The 12754-nt window shown below is 39.5% G+C and overlaps 1 long non-coding RNA gene across 1 annotated transcript; it reads right to left on the bottom strand.

The window, feature by feature from the left end:
• Positions 1-8431: 8431 nt before the first annotated feature.
• Positions 8432-12469, bottom strand: LOC147312581 (uncharacterized). The gene is made up of 2 exons (XR_015125029.1): positions 12160-12469; positions 8432-10771 (listed from the first exon to the last, which is right to left on the bottom strand). It is a non-coding gene; the product is annotated as an uncharacterized LOC147312581 (long non-coding RNA).
• Between the last annotated feature and the right edge of the window lie 285 nt (positions 12470-12754).

The raw sequence follows: 12754 nt of genomic DNA, 5'->3' as shown, positions 1-12754 counted from the left end.
TAAGCGGCAACACCGATAACCACCAGACTACTGCGCTGTCCCAAACTTTTGTTTTTATATTTTAACTGAGCTTCTGTAACAAAGCAATTTCCCCCCTGGGATCCATAAAGTATTTTAATTCTGATGACCACACAGAAGAAAGAAAAATTAAATAACAACAACAATGTACTTCTGGGGGCATAGCTGTGATCCAGACCCTGTTTGATTTTTGTTTTTTCTCACAGCCATTGTTTAAATATTTTTAGCTACTCAGTTTCAGATCAGAGTGTCTCTTAAGATGTGTTGAACTGTTCAAAGGGGTTTTTTCCTCTTGACTATTAGCAGTTGAACTTCAAACTTCAATAAAAAGCTGCTGAGTCATTCATTAACAAGAAAAAAACATGCTCAAAATCTTTAACAGTCTGATCTCATGTTTACTATAGACAGCGACTGCTGGGTTAAGCATGAGCCACTGTGTATTCATTTAAAAATCTCTTTTTCAAAGACCTCTGGTGCTCGGGGAAACAAATGACACATTATCCTGGTGGGCTGGCCTCTTAAAATAGCTGCAGTTTAGCTTAGCTGTAGCTTAAGACCATTCACCTGATTCAAAGATCCTTAAATTCCTGTCTCAATGCCTCATTATACAGTAAGCCAGCTGGAAATGCAAGCCAGGTTGTAAGACATGTAAGAGAGAAAAAACAAATGTTATCAGATTTTATTTTTTTTTTTAGAAAAGCACACACACACATAGAGTGAGTGTTTTTGTGGCTTTTATGGGTGTTTCTAACGCCTAGAATAGTGTATGTTTTTGGTCACAGGTGTTTTAACCCAAACAAGTTGTTGTGCAACACTTCACTAAGGTTGTGTTCTGAATTCATTAGTGGGGTAATTTTACTACTTACGCCACAATAAGGTGCAAAACAGAATCATTACACGGCCGACACTGAAAACAGGGTTACATCACAGACAAATGTCCCCAATAACCTGTTTCGGTTTATTCTATTGCTCGTATATAAAGTTTAGTGTCAGCTGACGTAAGCCACGACTGGCCGTCAGGATCCATCTTCAGTCAGATCAGTGACCTTTGATAATAAAGTTAATCACAGGGTCAACTGTTCACCTGAGACCATTTCTTGGAAATGCATCAACACATTCTTACTGTATCAACACAGAGGTTATTTACGGGCGAGGTGGCTCTGATGCAAACAGGCACATCACTAATCAATCCCCTTAATTGTCTTTACCCACACACAATTACCAGCCCCCCAAATTAGAAATTCAAAGGATGGAGTGACGTGTGTTCTTTTATACTTTACTGGGACCTCCTGATTGACGTCTGTACATTTTTGTGTTCCCTTTATTTACGGGAAAAATTATGTTTTACCATTTAAAAAAAACAGCATTTTTAAATTGAAACCCATTCGAAGAGTTCTTTTTATTCTCAGTGGTGTTTTCTCATTTAGATATTTATGACATAATTTTAATTCAGACAGTGAAGTTCTTGTTTTTAACATGTCAAGGCTGGAGTACAAACTAATGGGAAACATAATGCATCCCTACTGAATTACAATCCTGTATTTAATGAATTTCCCCAAGGCTTTAGAAAGCACCTACAGTGTTTACTAATACTGGGTGTCTAATATCTAATAGACTTTTAATGTTTCAGCAAAAATATCAGTGAATGTTAATCACTGTGGTCACTGACAGGAAACATGACAGTAATAATACTGTTTAACTAACATATTTACAATTCATTCTTTGAGAAGTGCTTGAAGGTCAAGTATCATAGTTACTAGAAACTAATTACTCATGTTGTGGTAACAATACCCATTAGTGGACTAATTGCTGCTGTACATAGTCACGTATGGTCATACCTGACCCACTTGGGTCAGGTATGATCAGTCGTGGCGGGACACAACGGGGATTATCCGGCCTGCTTTTAACATCTGACATGGACACACACGTACAGAGCTTAAACAAGAGATTTGGGCCATTGTAGTGCTTGTTAAGCATGCTTAACCTGTTAATTGTGTACCTGTGCTTCACTAATACACTAAGACAGTTACATGTGGTTTAAAAAGTGATGCAGCAGTGACGTTGCAGCTTCTTGTCATTTTAAGGCTGTTTTAATAACCTCTCTGTACTACTGAGAGAATGGAAGTCTTGTAGCAGAGCATTTTGGTGTCATTCAGGTGAAAGCTTTGGTTTTGTTACCTTTGACCACCTTCACTCCATCATTTTGGCTTCAACAAAGAGGAAAAGCTTTAAAAGTGAATTACATGCTCTCTTTCCAGCAGAGGATGACACATAGACAAAGTCAGCAACTATTAAGTGAGTGTAATGCAGAATTTTGCAGTTAAAGAGCTGAACTTTTCTCTCAGGAACTGGAAGAGAATAGAAACATGAAATGAACAACAATGTTGCCTCATAATGCTTAATCATTAAATAAGCAACACTTAAACTTTGTTGACTTAAATAAATATGCCAGTGTCATCTTTGCAACTTATTTCTGCTACCATCATGTGGTCAAAATTCAACATTCTGGGTTTACTTTAAACAAAGAAAAGGAAAATACTGATAATCTGAAGTTTCTTGATTTTTAATAGCATTTAAGTAACAAACCAAAACTGTTACTGTAGTCATTCATACTCATTGAGAGATCTTCACGATGGATCAGCCAGGAGGAGGGGAGGATGACCGCAGATGGATGTGGTGAAGGAGGACATACAGAGGGTTGATGGGACAGAAGAGGACACAAGGGATAGGGTGCAATGGATGATCCACTGCTGCAAAACCCAAAAGGGAGCAGCTGAAAGAAGGAGAAAAATATTAAATAGCAAAAAAAAGGCTGTGGATTATGCAATGTTAAAGGGAAAAAAACAACCCACAACGTATCAGAGAAGAAATGTGTGATAGTTTGAAAATTATTTGATAGGGGTGTGCCACAGGGATCAGTCCTTGGACCTCTCCTACTGGAATGTCAAGAATGCAATGTTCCTTTTTTTATGTATCACTGTGCACCAGGCTCCAAGACTGAGTTAGTTTCCCACAACAAATAGTGTGGAGTTATAATTGGTAAGTGTCAATTTTATGACTCACAGACGGCAACTGGTTTTAAAAAAAGTAAAGTTGGAGTCTGGGATTTCTGTTTTAAAACTTTGTAATTAAATCAAATACTTCCTTTAATTTGAGGCAGGTAGGAGATTTTTTGCTACCACTTTTGAATTAGTGCAGGGTTATGCTGCTACGCTATCTACTGAGCACTGAGATTCATCACAAATCTTAAAGCATTTAACGGTTACTGCCTATTTTACACTTGAGTTATGCTAGTCCTTCTTTTAGACTCAGTCTATCAAGGGCTGAGTCTGCGACCCAGCGTTTTGAGTTTATTTTACATTTTACATTCTTATATTGGAAATACGTTAAGTTCTTGTGCGGTTATTACCAGCTTGGATTTAGTTGAGTTTTACTCTAGTTTATGTTTCACCTATGTCTCCTTTTTTCTGAGTCTTTTTCTGTTTGTCATGTGTTGTCTCCTCTTCTATGTAGGTTCCCCTTGTGTCTCTCTCCTCTGTGTCCCTCTCCCTCTCCCTCTTGTATCAAGCTTGCGTGTCCCAGTTCATGTCGCTCCATTTTTAATCTGTTTTATTTTGAAAGTTCTGGTGTTTCCATGTTCAGTGTGTTTAGTTTTACTTTTCCCTGTGACATCATGATCATTTGTGTCAGCTGTGTCCCCCAGGGGTTTCCACTTCCCTCAGTATCCTTCTGTGCATTTAGGTCTTCTGTCTTCCTCTGTCCTTTGTCGGGTTGTCTGTTGTCTTCGCGGCGAGTCATATCTGGTCACAGAGTTTTTTGGCTGTTTTTTTCTTACTACTGCTCAGGTTCATGTTCATGTTTTTGATTCTTCATGTTCATGTTTTGCATGTTCCTGTTCAGTTCCATGTTCCTGTCTCTCACGTCTTAGTTTTCATAGTTAGCTTAGCTGCTCCCAGCTTAGTTTCTAGTTTTTATTTGTCCCAGTACACCTTGTCTTGTTTTCTGTTTTTTAACATCAACCTGAAATAAACGGCTTGCTTTTTTAGTAAGGATTCAGTTCTGCCTCTCCCTTGTCTGCTTTTGGGTCCACACCATAAACACACCAGCGATCCCCGCCGTGACACAGTCACCTGTATATTCATTTCCACAAAGCAATTTTAGCAATTCTGCTCCAATCTTCCTTAATGTCCTACATACGTCAACAAAATAGTTTGGGTCTTAGAGTTATTCCCTCTGTCAACATCCGTAAATCTACTACTTTCAGATACTCCCTTAAAGAGAGAGACACCACAACATGTTTGCAAAGTTGCATCTGCTCCTGAGATCAAACCATAGGTCTTTTGCTTGTAAGGTGTGTAACCCACTACACTACGAAGCACTATTTGTGTCTACAACACATTCACATTTGCTGCTCCATTCACTTACAGACTGCTGCTTATCCTAAAGTTTTAAGTTACCTTAGCTTTGTGGTTGATATTTGGGAATCTTTTTACTTTTCACTCTTTATCTTGGTTTATTTATTTTGTTTATTTTGCTGTGTGTACATTACAAATCTTTGTAACCACTGCTGATTGCTTATAGCCTGTCTTGAGCAGTGTGTTGTTGCAAAGAGAACTTTTAAAATCATCTTTCAGATTTTCCCGGTCTGATAAATGTTGGAAAACAAGTTATTTTTAACACCTTATCGTCTTTACACTGTATTTATGCTCACTGTGGTTGCTCAGCAAACAGAAGGAGACGGGCTGAGATTAACTGTGACTCAGCAACTATCTGATGAGATCCACAGGTCACTGCAGCAGAACATGTTAGCCAAGAACAGAGATTAAAGCTTTAATTACTGTATGTCCACAGGCCAACTCACCAAGATGTTCCTAAGAGAATATCTGCTGAGCTGAGCTGTGCTTCTGTCACATAAAGAGTGACTTAAACTCAAATGTTTGCTCTCTGAACACTGCAGGACATTATATATATGTTTGATTTAAACATTAGGTAAGAGTAAAACCACCAAACACTCATAAAAATCAGGCAATATGTGCCTAAAAGTATCAATGGGCGAGAAATTAAAGGAAACCCTGATGGGTGTGTTGCTGCCTGTATTTATGGGGCACTGAATGATCTCATGAAGATGAATATTATATGAATTTATGCCATGGCCTTAACAATCATCAGATCTCAGCCCAGCAGCCCTCTCCATCACCGTCATCAAAATACCAAATGAGGTTGTACATTCACGCATCAAGTAAAGTTTCAGAATTCAAACCTAGACCATTCTCACTCAAATGCAGCCATTCCTTCTGTATATTCCAATAAACATTAAAGTCATTATAGTTTTCCTCCTCTCTTTCCTTACAAAAGCCCTGCCTGTATGTTCAAGGACTGTCAATGAAGGGCATGTAAAACACTGAAAGGTGAAGACAGAAAACAAAAGGAAAGGTCAGAAACCATAACCGTGAGGGTAAGTCAGTGAAACAGCATGATTTAAAGCTGTTTAGCAGGTTTTTGGGGTTTTGGACACCATCAGGGCCAGAGCTTGGAAAATGCATGCTTTTTCAATCCTGCATTTGGGATTTTAAACGTAAATATAAATCATGTTTCCACTGGTCTCAGAGGCAATTGCACAAATTGTGCTGTATGTCTGAGGGCATTTCCCCTAAGATAGATGACTTGGCAGTAGCAATGTTGCTCAGCTGCACTGTTATATATGCCAGAGGATTTTCTACATAAGTGTTATCAAACACTTGTAACTCACTGCTTCAGCACAAAGAGAGGAGACATTTACGTGATCACACCTCGTTAATTTTGAAGTGTAGGCCTAACACCGGTTAGATGTGTCTTTGCATATACAGCTCGCCCTTAGTGTTTGGGAACAATCACGCACCCACAAAGCTGCTGTTTCCTCTTTAAGTCTATAAATAAGCCCAGGAAGGACAAAACATGACAAAAAAAAAATACATTTCTACAGAATTAAAGATCATTGATTGAATTTCTTTTTCTTTTGACTAATGAATCTGGGAACACGTGACTGTATTTGCATAGAAAAGATAATGAGCTGCTGCATTTTAATAAGGTTCATATTTTATTGTTCTATTTATTCTTTTACTTAGTAAATGTGCAAACTTTCCTTTTAGTATTTTTCTAGCAATTTATTCCTTTTAACAGTTCCAGTCATTTACTGTTTAAGCAAACAAATGAAATGAATGAATGAATGAAAAAACTCTGAAAGCATTATATTTTGTTCTTTTTTTAATTTTAAATGCCAAAAATATAACTTAAAAAAATAAAGCTCTTTTGTTGTTAATGAGGTATTTAAAAGAAGAAAGAACGTGTGAGTACAACATACAAATTCATAGGGTTAAAAAAGGAAAAGTGCTTTCTCACATCAATCTGTTTATGCTTCTGTGTGTACATGGGAATCTGATAGAAATATGTCTTTATTTCCCTCTTTATGCTTCACAGATATATGAAACTATTTGCTGAAAAGTTACATTTCAGCCTATAAATCATCTATGAAAATCCAATCATAATTGAATGACATTCTAAAGTCAGAATAGAAACAGGAAAGTATGTAATAAAGAATATTTTGAAAAGCTACATTTTTGATTCTAGTTATCTTGGTGTATTTGAGGGGAAAAGACAGATTAGATATCTATGCGTAGCAAAAGTTAAAGCGTAGGAGTCTCTCCCTGCTGATGCTGCTGGTGCTGGTGTTTGGTTATGTCTTGTGAAACCCCTTGCATAACTGCTGACATTAGTGGGTCTCGTTTTGGCACCACAAATTTGCAAAACCACCTTTTTTTCTTTAATAATGTGTGGAACTGATTCAAGAAGAGGATATAAGCTATAAGAAAGGGACATACAGTACGAGAGGAATGCTTGCTTTTCTTGTGGCCTGCTGTTGGTCAGAGGCGCTTTAATTTTTTGTTGTCTACATTGACAGATTGTTTCTTGTTACAAAACCCACTGGAGGTGCCGCTGTACAATGCACATTATTAAGTCAGGCCATCTTGTTACAATTTCCCTCTTTTCATTAACATGTGCTTGTATTAGGTGATTATAAGGGAGAAATAACTCTGAAAATACCTACAAACACATACAGTCTCACCAACGGTATCAGGCTTATCAGGTTTTGTGGATATGCCCCTGATCCCCTCTCATCCATCGCTCTGGTAGAAAAGACATTCAGCTCTTTGTTGTTGGCTTTAAGGGACGTAACAAGAGCCTGCTGAGGTGACGGCTCTGAAACACAAAGGACCTCTGTGTGTGTGTGTATGTGTGAGTGTGTGTGAGTGTGTTTTTGTGAACTTGAATGAGGCAGACTAAGAAAATGTCTCTCTGTCCTGATTCCAGATGTTCTTCTCTTCTTCTTTTTTTGACTGCTCCCTTTAGGGGTCATCGCAGTGGTTCATCTGCTGCAGTCTCACCTCATCATGTATGTGACACCAACCCTCTGCTTGTCCTTCACGGCATTCATGCATCCTCTCTTTGGTCTTCTGTGGTCTTTTCCTCATTTCTGGCAGCTTCATCTTCAACATCCTTCGTCCATTATATCCACTATGCCTCCTGTGCACATGTCTAAACTGTCTCCACATTGCCTCTCTAATGTTTGCTCATTAGTAAGATTTCCTGATGTTCCACCCCGAGGAAACAGGTTTTTCTTAAAACCCAGAAGAATAGGCATGTTTAGCTGTGCCCACTGTGGCCACCACACTGGTGTGACTGTTACCAACAAGTGGTTAAACCCCATTTTAATCACTGCAAGTATCACAAGTTCCCAGTATATTTCCACTCATTTTCCCTGTAAGTAGCACAACTGCAACCATGACTGGCTCCTACCGACATAGAGCAGGGCTTGTTCCCAAAGCAGCTCACATGTACATCTATAAGTGGGTCAGCCTTCACTTGTTAGCAGTTCAATGGAAATGTGACTTTCTGAAGTGTTTGTCAATTTGGCTGATTTGAAACAGCATGAATCTCCAGCTGTTAGAGAACAATATGTTATTTCCCTGCAGAAAGTAACCAACCAAAAACCTTAAAAAGGCAGAAAGCAAAACAAATATCTGTTTAAATCACGAGATATGATTTAAGCACATGCTCTGGGGATTTTCTCTACTTTGTGAACTGAAGTGATTGACAAACCAGGTGGGACTGCAGTGGAAATTTATGAAATACCAGTATTCCTTCAAATATTTGCTTTGCTGATAATGTTCCCTCAGCTTGTGTAAATGATGGGTCATTTCCTTTCCTCCCATATTGTCCAGGTTGTGCACTTGTTGCGTCCTGAGAAAATGGCTAAAAACAAGTACGCTGACATCTAGTGAGCACATAAAGCATTACCTTCTTTTCATTTACATAGCAGAAAGTTGTTTTTCTTCAGATCAGGACTCTGAAATTTGCAGGATACACAAAAAAGACCTTGTGTTGAGTTCTACTGATTTATTAGCACCCACGAATACACTGAACAGTACAAAATAATGCATTTTCAGAGGTGCTGAGTTGTGTATTTAGAATGCTTCAGGTAAACCTTAACGATCCATGACACCACAGCTCAGTTTTACTACTTATAAATTAAAAAATAAAAATAATAATAACACAGAAGCACTCTGGTGGCATGCAAATAATCTCCTCTGGCCTTTTGTAACATCAAAAGGACCTAGCTAAATAAATAAAGGATATGATGATGGGCTTAAACATACACAGTTCTAATTACAAACTCAGATAATCAGCAGTATTTGAGACATTTTATGCCATTAGTCCACAAACACTAACAAGAAAGCTAAACGAGTAAAGCTTCAGCAATAATAAAGCATAACAACAACATATTATTTAAAATCACCCTACGGAGATTTGAATCTTTGCCATGCAGTTAACAGACATAAAAAAGCACACTTCTTGAACTGCTATATCTATATCTGTATTTCAGAAGCCTCTCACCTTTACGTATAAGCTTATCTAAAAAAAGACAGAAGATCTTTGAGGGATTGCAGCATAACTGCACCTCCTCTGTGACCTGTTCACGCTAAACTGCTTTAGCCAGGTGATTATGACACAGTCATCTTCACAATTACAGTTTAACTGATCAGTTTTATTCCCTGTAGGCAATACATTCATATGCTGTCAAAGGGTTTTTTCCATTGAAATTTACTGTGCACAGAAGATACCCGCCCCCACTCCCAGAAAAGGAGTCTACCTATGTTAAGAGACCGTAGTGGTCATTCATCTACATTCACTTTGATTTACAGTGGGGTGCAAATGGGAGAGATCCGGGTGGATTCACATGGCTGTCCAGGTGGTACCCAGGGTGGCTGTCCTGGTTCCTATGCCTGACACCAACACAGCAGTGCTGTGTGTCAATCCAGCCAGACGTCCCCCAGTCCAGCTCACATCACAGGCTGGTAGCACACCACGTCATTGGCTACTAATCTCATTCAGCATGCAATATGTACACGATTATATACAAAATATGTACACACAACAAAAAAGTGCAAAACAGCATTGCTCGCATCTCAAAGGCTTCACATTTCTTATGTTTCTGTTAAAGCATTTTTCTTTGTGCTCTTCTGAGCAGCCGACTGTGAGCAGGCAGATTTTCTTCACTTCTCTGGCATTTTGATAGAGCGGAAAAAGATATCAGAAACCCACGCTGTCAACTCTCGACAAGAATTGAGAGTGAAAGCAGACTTCAGTTACCCTGATTTAAATATGCTTCTAATTTGATCTCTCTGTTACACAAGAAATCCAAGAAGCACAAACAGGCCAAGACATCACAACGCTGGCTTTCCTCCTCCAGAAAGAAGAGGGAGCTGGGATCTCTGTGTTACATCACAGAGTTTGCCAAAATCTCACAGATAAAGAAAGGAATGATTAAAAGATTGAGGATTTTGGAAGAGATTTCTTTAGGCTTGGCTAAGCTGTATTTAGTGTCTCTGAAGACCGCTGATGCATTTTGCTAAGTGCTTTAGCCTGTGAATCTGTTTCAAAGGCCAGCTCTGACTGAATACTCCCACAGTAAGGCACCAAACATGGGCTGGGACTGTGGCTCGAGTGCAGCATCAACAACGTTCAGCAGAAACATCAAAAGCTGCCTCTGTGTTACTGCATATAGGTTGAAAAAAAAAAATGCACGGTACTTGAAGTAAGAGGGATTTTTTAAAATATGTTTTTCTGCTTTTTAACTGCACTATCTGAGCCTTAAGGCAACAATCTTGTCAACTCAAATACCACAACATTATAACAAATTAAATATTGAACTTTAACCACATGAAGGGAATAATTAGTAGGGATGCACATAAGAAAAAATACAGAACAGAAACATACAATGTGGTAACATCACTTCAATCGACAGTTTGAGTTTTTGGGAAATAGCCTTATTTATTATTTATCCCATCATTTTCACTTGTTTCTGCTTATTGTGAATTTTGAGCCAGGAAACAAAATTCATCAACATCCCTAAACCTCACAAAACTGGAAAGTGTATAAATCACTGTGAGGTTTAGAGGTGTTAGACCGTTTCTTAACTACAAAAACAAACTTGCTGGAGTCCACATTTAATAAGCGTATTTCCCAAAAGAAAAAAGAAAAGTCTGTGTGTTCTCCATCCATTTCATCTAAAGAGGTGATTTGAGGGCTTGTAGTGCAGCGTGAGCTGGCGTGAGCTGTAGCCGGACATGCCGATACCCACGAGACCCAGCAGGAAAGCCATGTACCGCGTAGCAGGGCCCTCCCGGCTCTGCACCACAGTCTGGGCTGCCTGGGTCTGAAAGAGAGAGCAGGGGTCACCACCACCACTCAGCAGCTGCGACAACCTCCACCACCGGGCACCACCATCATCGCCAGGGATGATCCTCCTGGTGATCCTCCTGGCTCTGGCTGCGGTTGAATCAGTGAACAGGTGGCCCTGGTCGCACACCTGCTTCAGCCCGGCAATCGTCTTACCATAAGGGAACAGCCGTGCTAGAATCTCCACTTTTGTGAATATTAAGTATTTGTTCAAGTATTTGTATATACTACATATATATATATATTTAAATATAATGTTTTTCCTCTACACCCCCCCCCCCCAATTTTTTTGCACATGTCGAGGAGCGTGTCAGGCTACATTTCACTGTGTGTTATACTTGTATAACTATGCATGTGACAAATAAAGAACCTTGAACCTTGAAGCACCCCATACAGCTGATGCCGGTGTTTCAGTCCTCTGTGGGGGGTTTTGGAGGGGTCTCAAAATTTAGTGCCAATCCAACACATGCCCTAAAGTCAGACACAGATTCAGTTACTTTCTGAGCTCAACACTGGTGTGCCAGGCACTATCCAGTGAAAACTAGGAGTCTCCAAATGTATTTATTTTATTTTATAAATGGAGAGATTGAGCGTTATATTATGAACAGTTTTTTATTTAAATCTATTTTTAGATGTCTGAAAAATTGACTTACACAGAGCTAAAAACATGAATATTCTCCATATTTAGGATATAAAGTTATAAATAGTTAGCAAAGGAGTACAGCCTTTTGTTATATTGCTCATAAAAATGAAGTTCTGTTTACACAAATCACAATCCTGTTTTACCGGAGTACGAGTTAAGCTCCTGAACATAAGCTGGGATGAACTGAGCCACAGTATTCTAAAACCAATACAGTCCCATATACCCTCCAGGGCCGCATGCCATGCTTCTAGAGATCTAATTAGAGGGCATTAACCTGACCCCAGGAAGCGAAGGAATCTCTGACTCAAATCCATTTAAGACAGGCTGCTCTAATCCTCTATCCTCAATCCGACCATGACACACACTAAACCTGGCATTTTGAGCACAGCGATGACTTAGTGGAATCATTTTCAAAAAGGATTTGTGGTGGTGGCCAGTGTAATGCAATAACAGAAACCTAATTTTTACCTATGTTATGGAAAATTCTTTGCTCAAATGGCTGCAAAAAGAAATATTACTGAGGTGAAATTTGTCATGGTTTCGTTTAAAATCTACAGCCTTTTGTTTTTCTTTTACTGAAGCACAGTTAAATTTGTAGGGCCTCGGCTCCAGAGCTCAACAGTTGTTTGTTGTTGGAGACGCTGCCTCCACTGTTTGTGCCACTGCAGATGTCCCCTAATGTCTACCCAAAGAAGAAAATTACCTCAAAGCATCTTACGTACCTGGAGGTATCTAATATATCCAGGGGTCAGCCGAGGGATGCGGAAAAACATTGTTGTTGTTGTTGTTCTCGCTGATGCTTCACAGGTGAGACCACAAAACCCCTCTGCGAGTTTCCCTCAGGACGTTCAGCCAGGCAACTGTTTCACTGGTTATCCCTCTGCTTCTTAGTGTTATGTGTCTCTTCCCCAGCCTGAGTGTGGAGGCAACAGCAACTCTCCCCCGTGTCCAAAAACACACACGCAAACACACCTCACCCACTCACTCAGACACACACCTGCACAGTGATGATCTCCCCTGAAGGAGTCCAGCCTCTGTAGGTAGTATATAAACCCTTGACCTGATTGCGTAAGCTGGTCACATGGTTTTGGACGGTGCTTGTGTCTTCATGCGGTTGTGCATTTGTGTCACTGATGGATTAGCAGAGCTATTGGAGGTGCAGTGAATTATTATCATACTTGTGAGCGGTGTTCCAAGTCCAGTGGCCACCGAAACGTTCAATCAACCGACGACAAAGCAGCATGGGATGTCTGCAGTCTAGATCTGCTACCCATTGAAAGCATTTTGTTTATCAATGGAAATCTGCTCTGTCAAGGA

Source organism: Aulonocara sp. 'chitande type north' Nkhata Bay, linkage group LG15 (assembly GCF_057382095.1).
Source record: "Aulonocara sp. 'chitande type north' Nkhata Bay isolate Kocher_YH1m ecotype deep benthic linkage group LG15, A_spYH_male_GT1.1, whole genome shotgun sequence".
Lineage (NCBI taxonomy): Eukaryota > Metazoa > Chordata > Actinopteri > Cichliformes > Cichlidae > Aulonocara > Aulonocara sp. 'chitande type north' Nkhata Bay.
The sequence above is the reverse complement of the archived record's forward strand: the minus strand, read 5'-3'. Positions and strand labels throughout refer to the sequence as shown.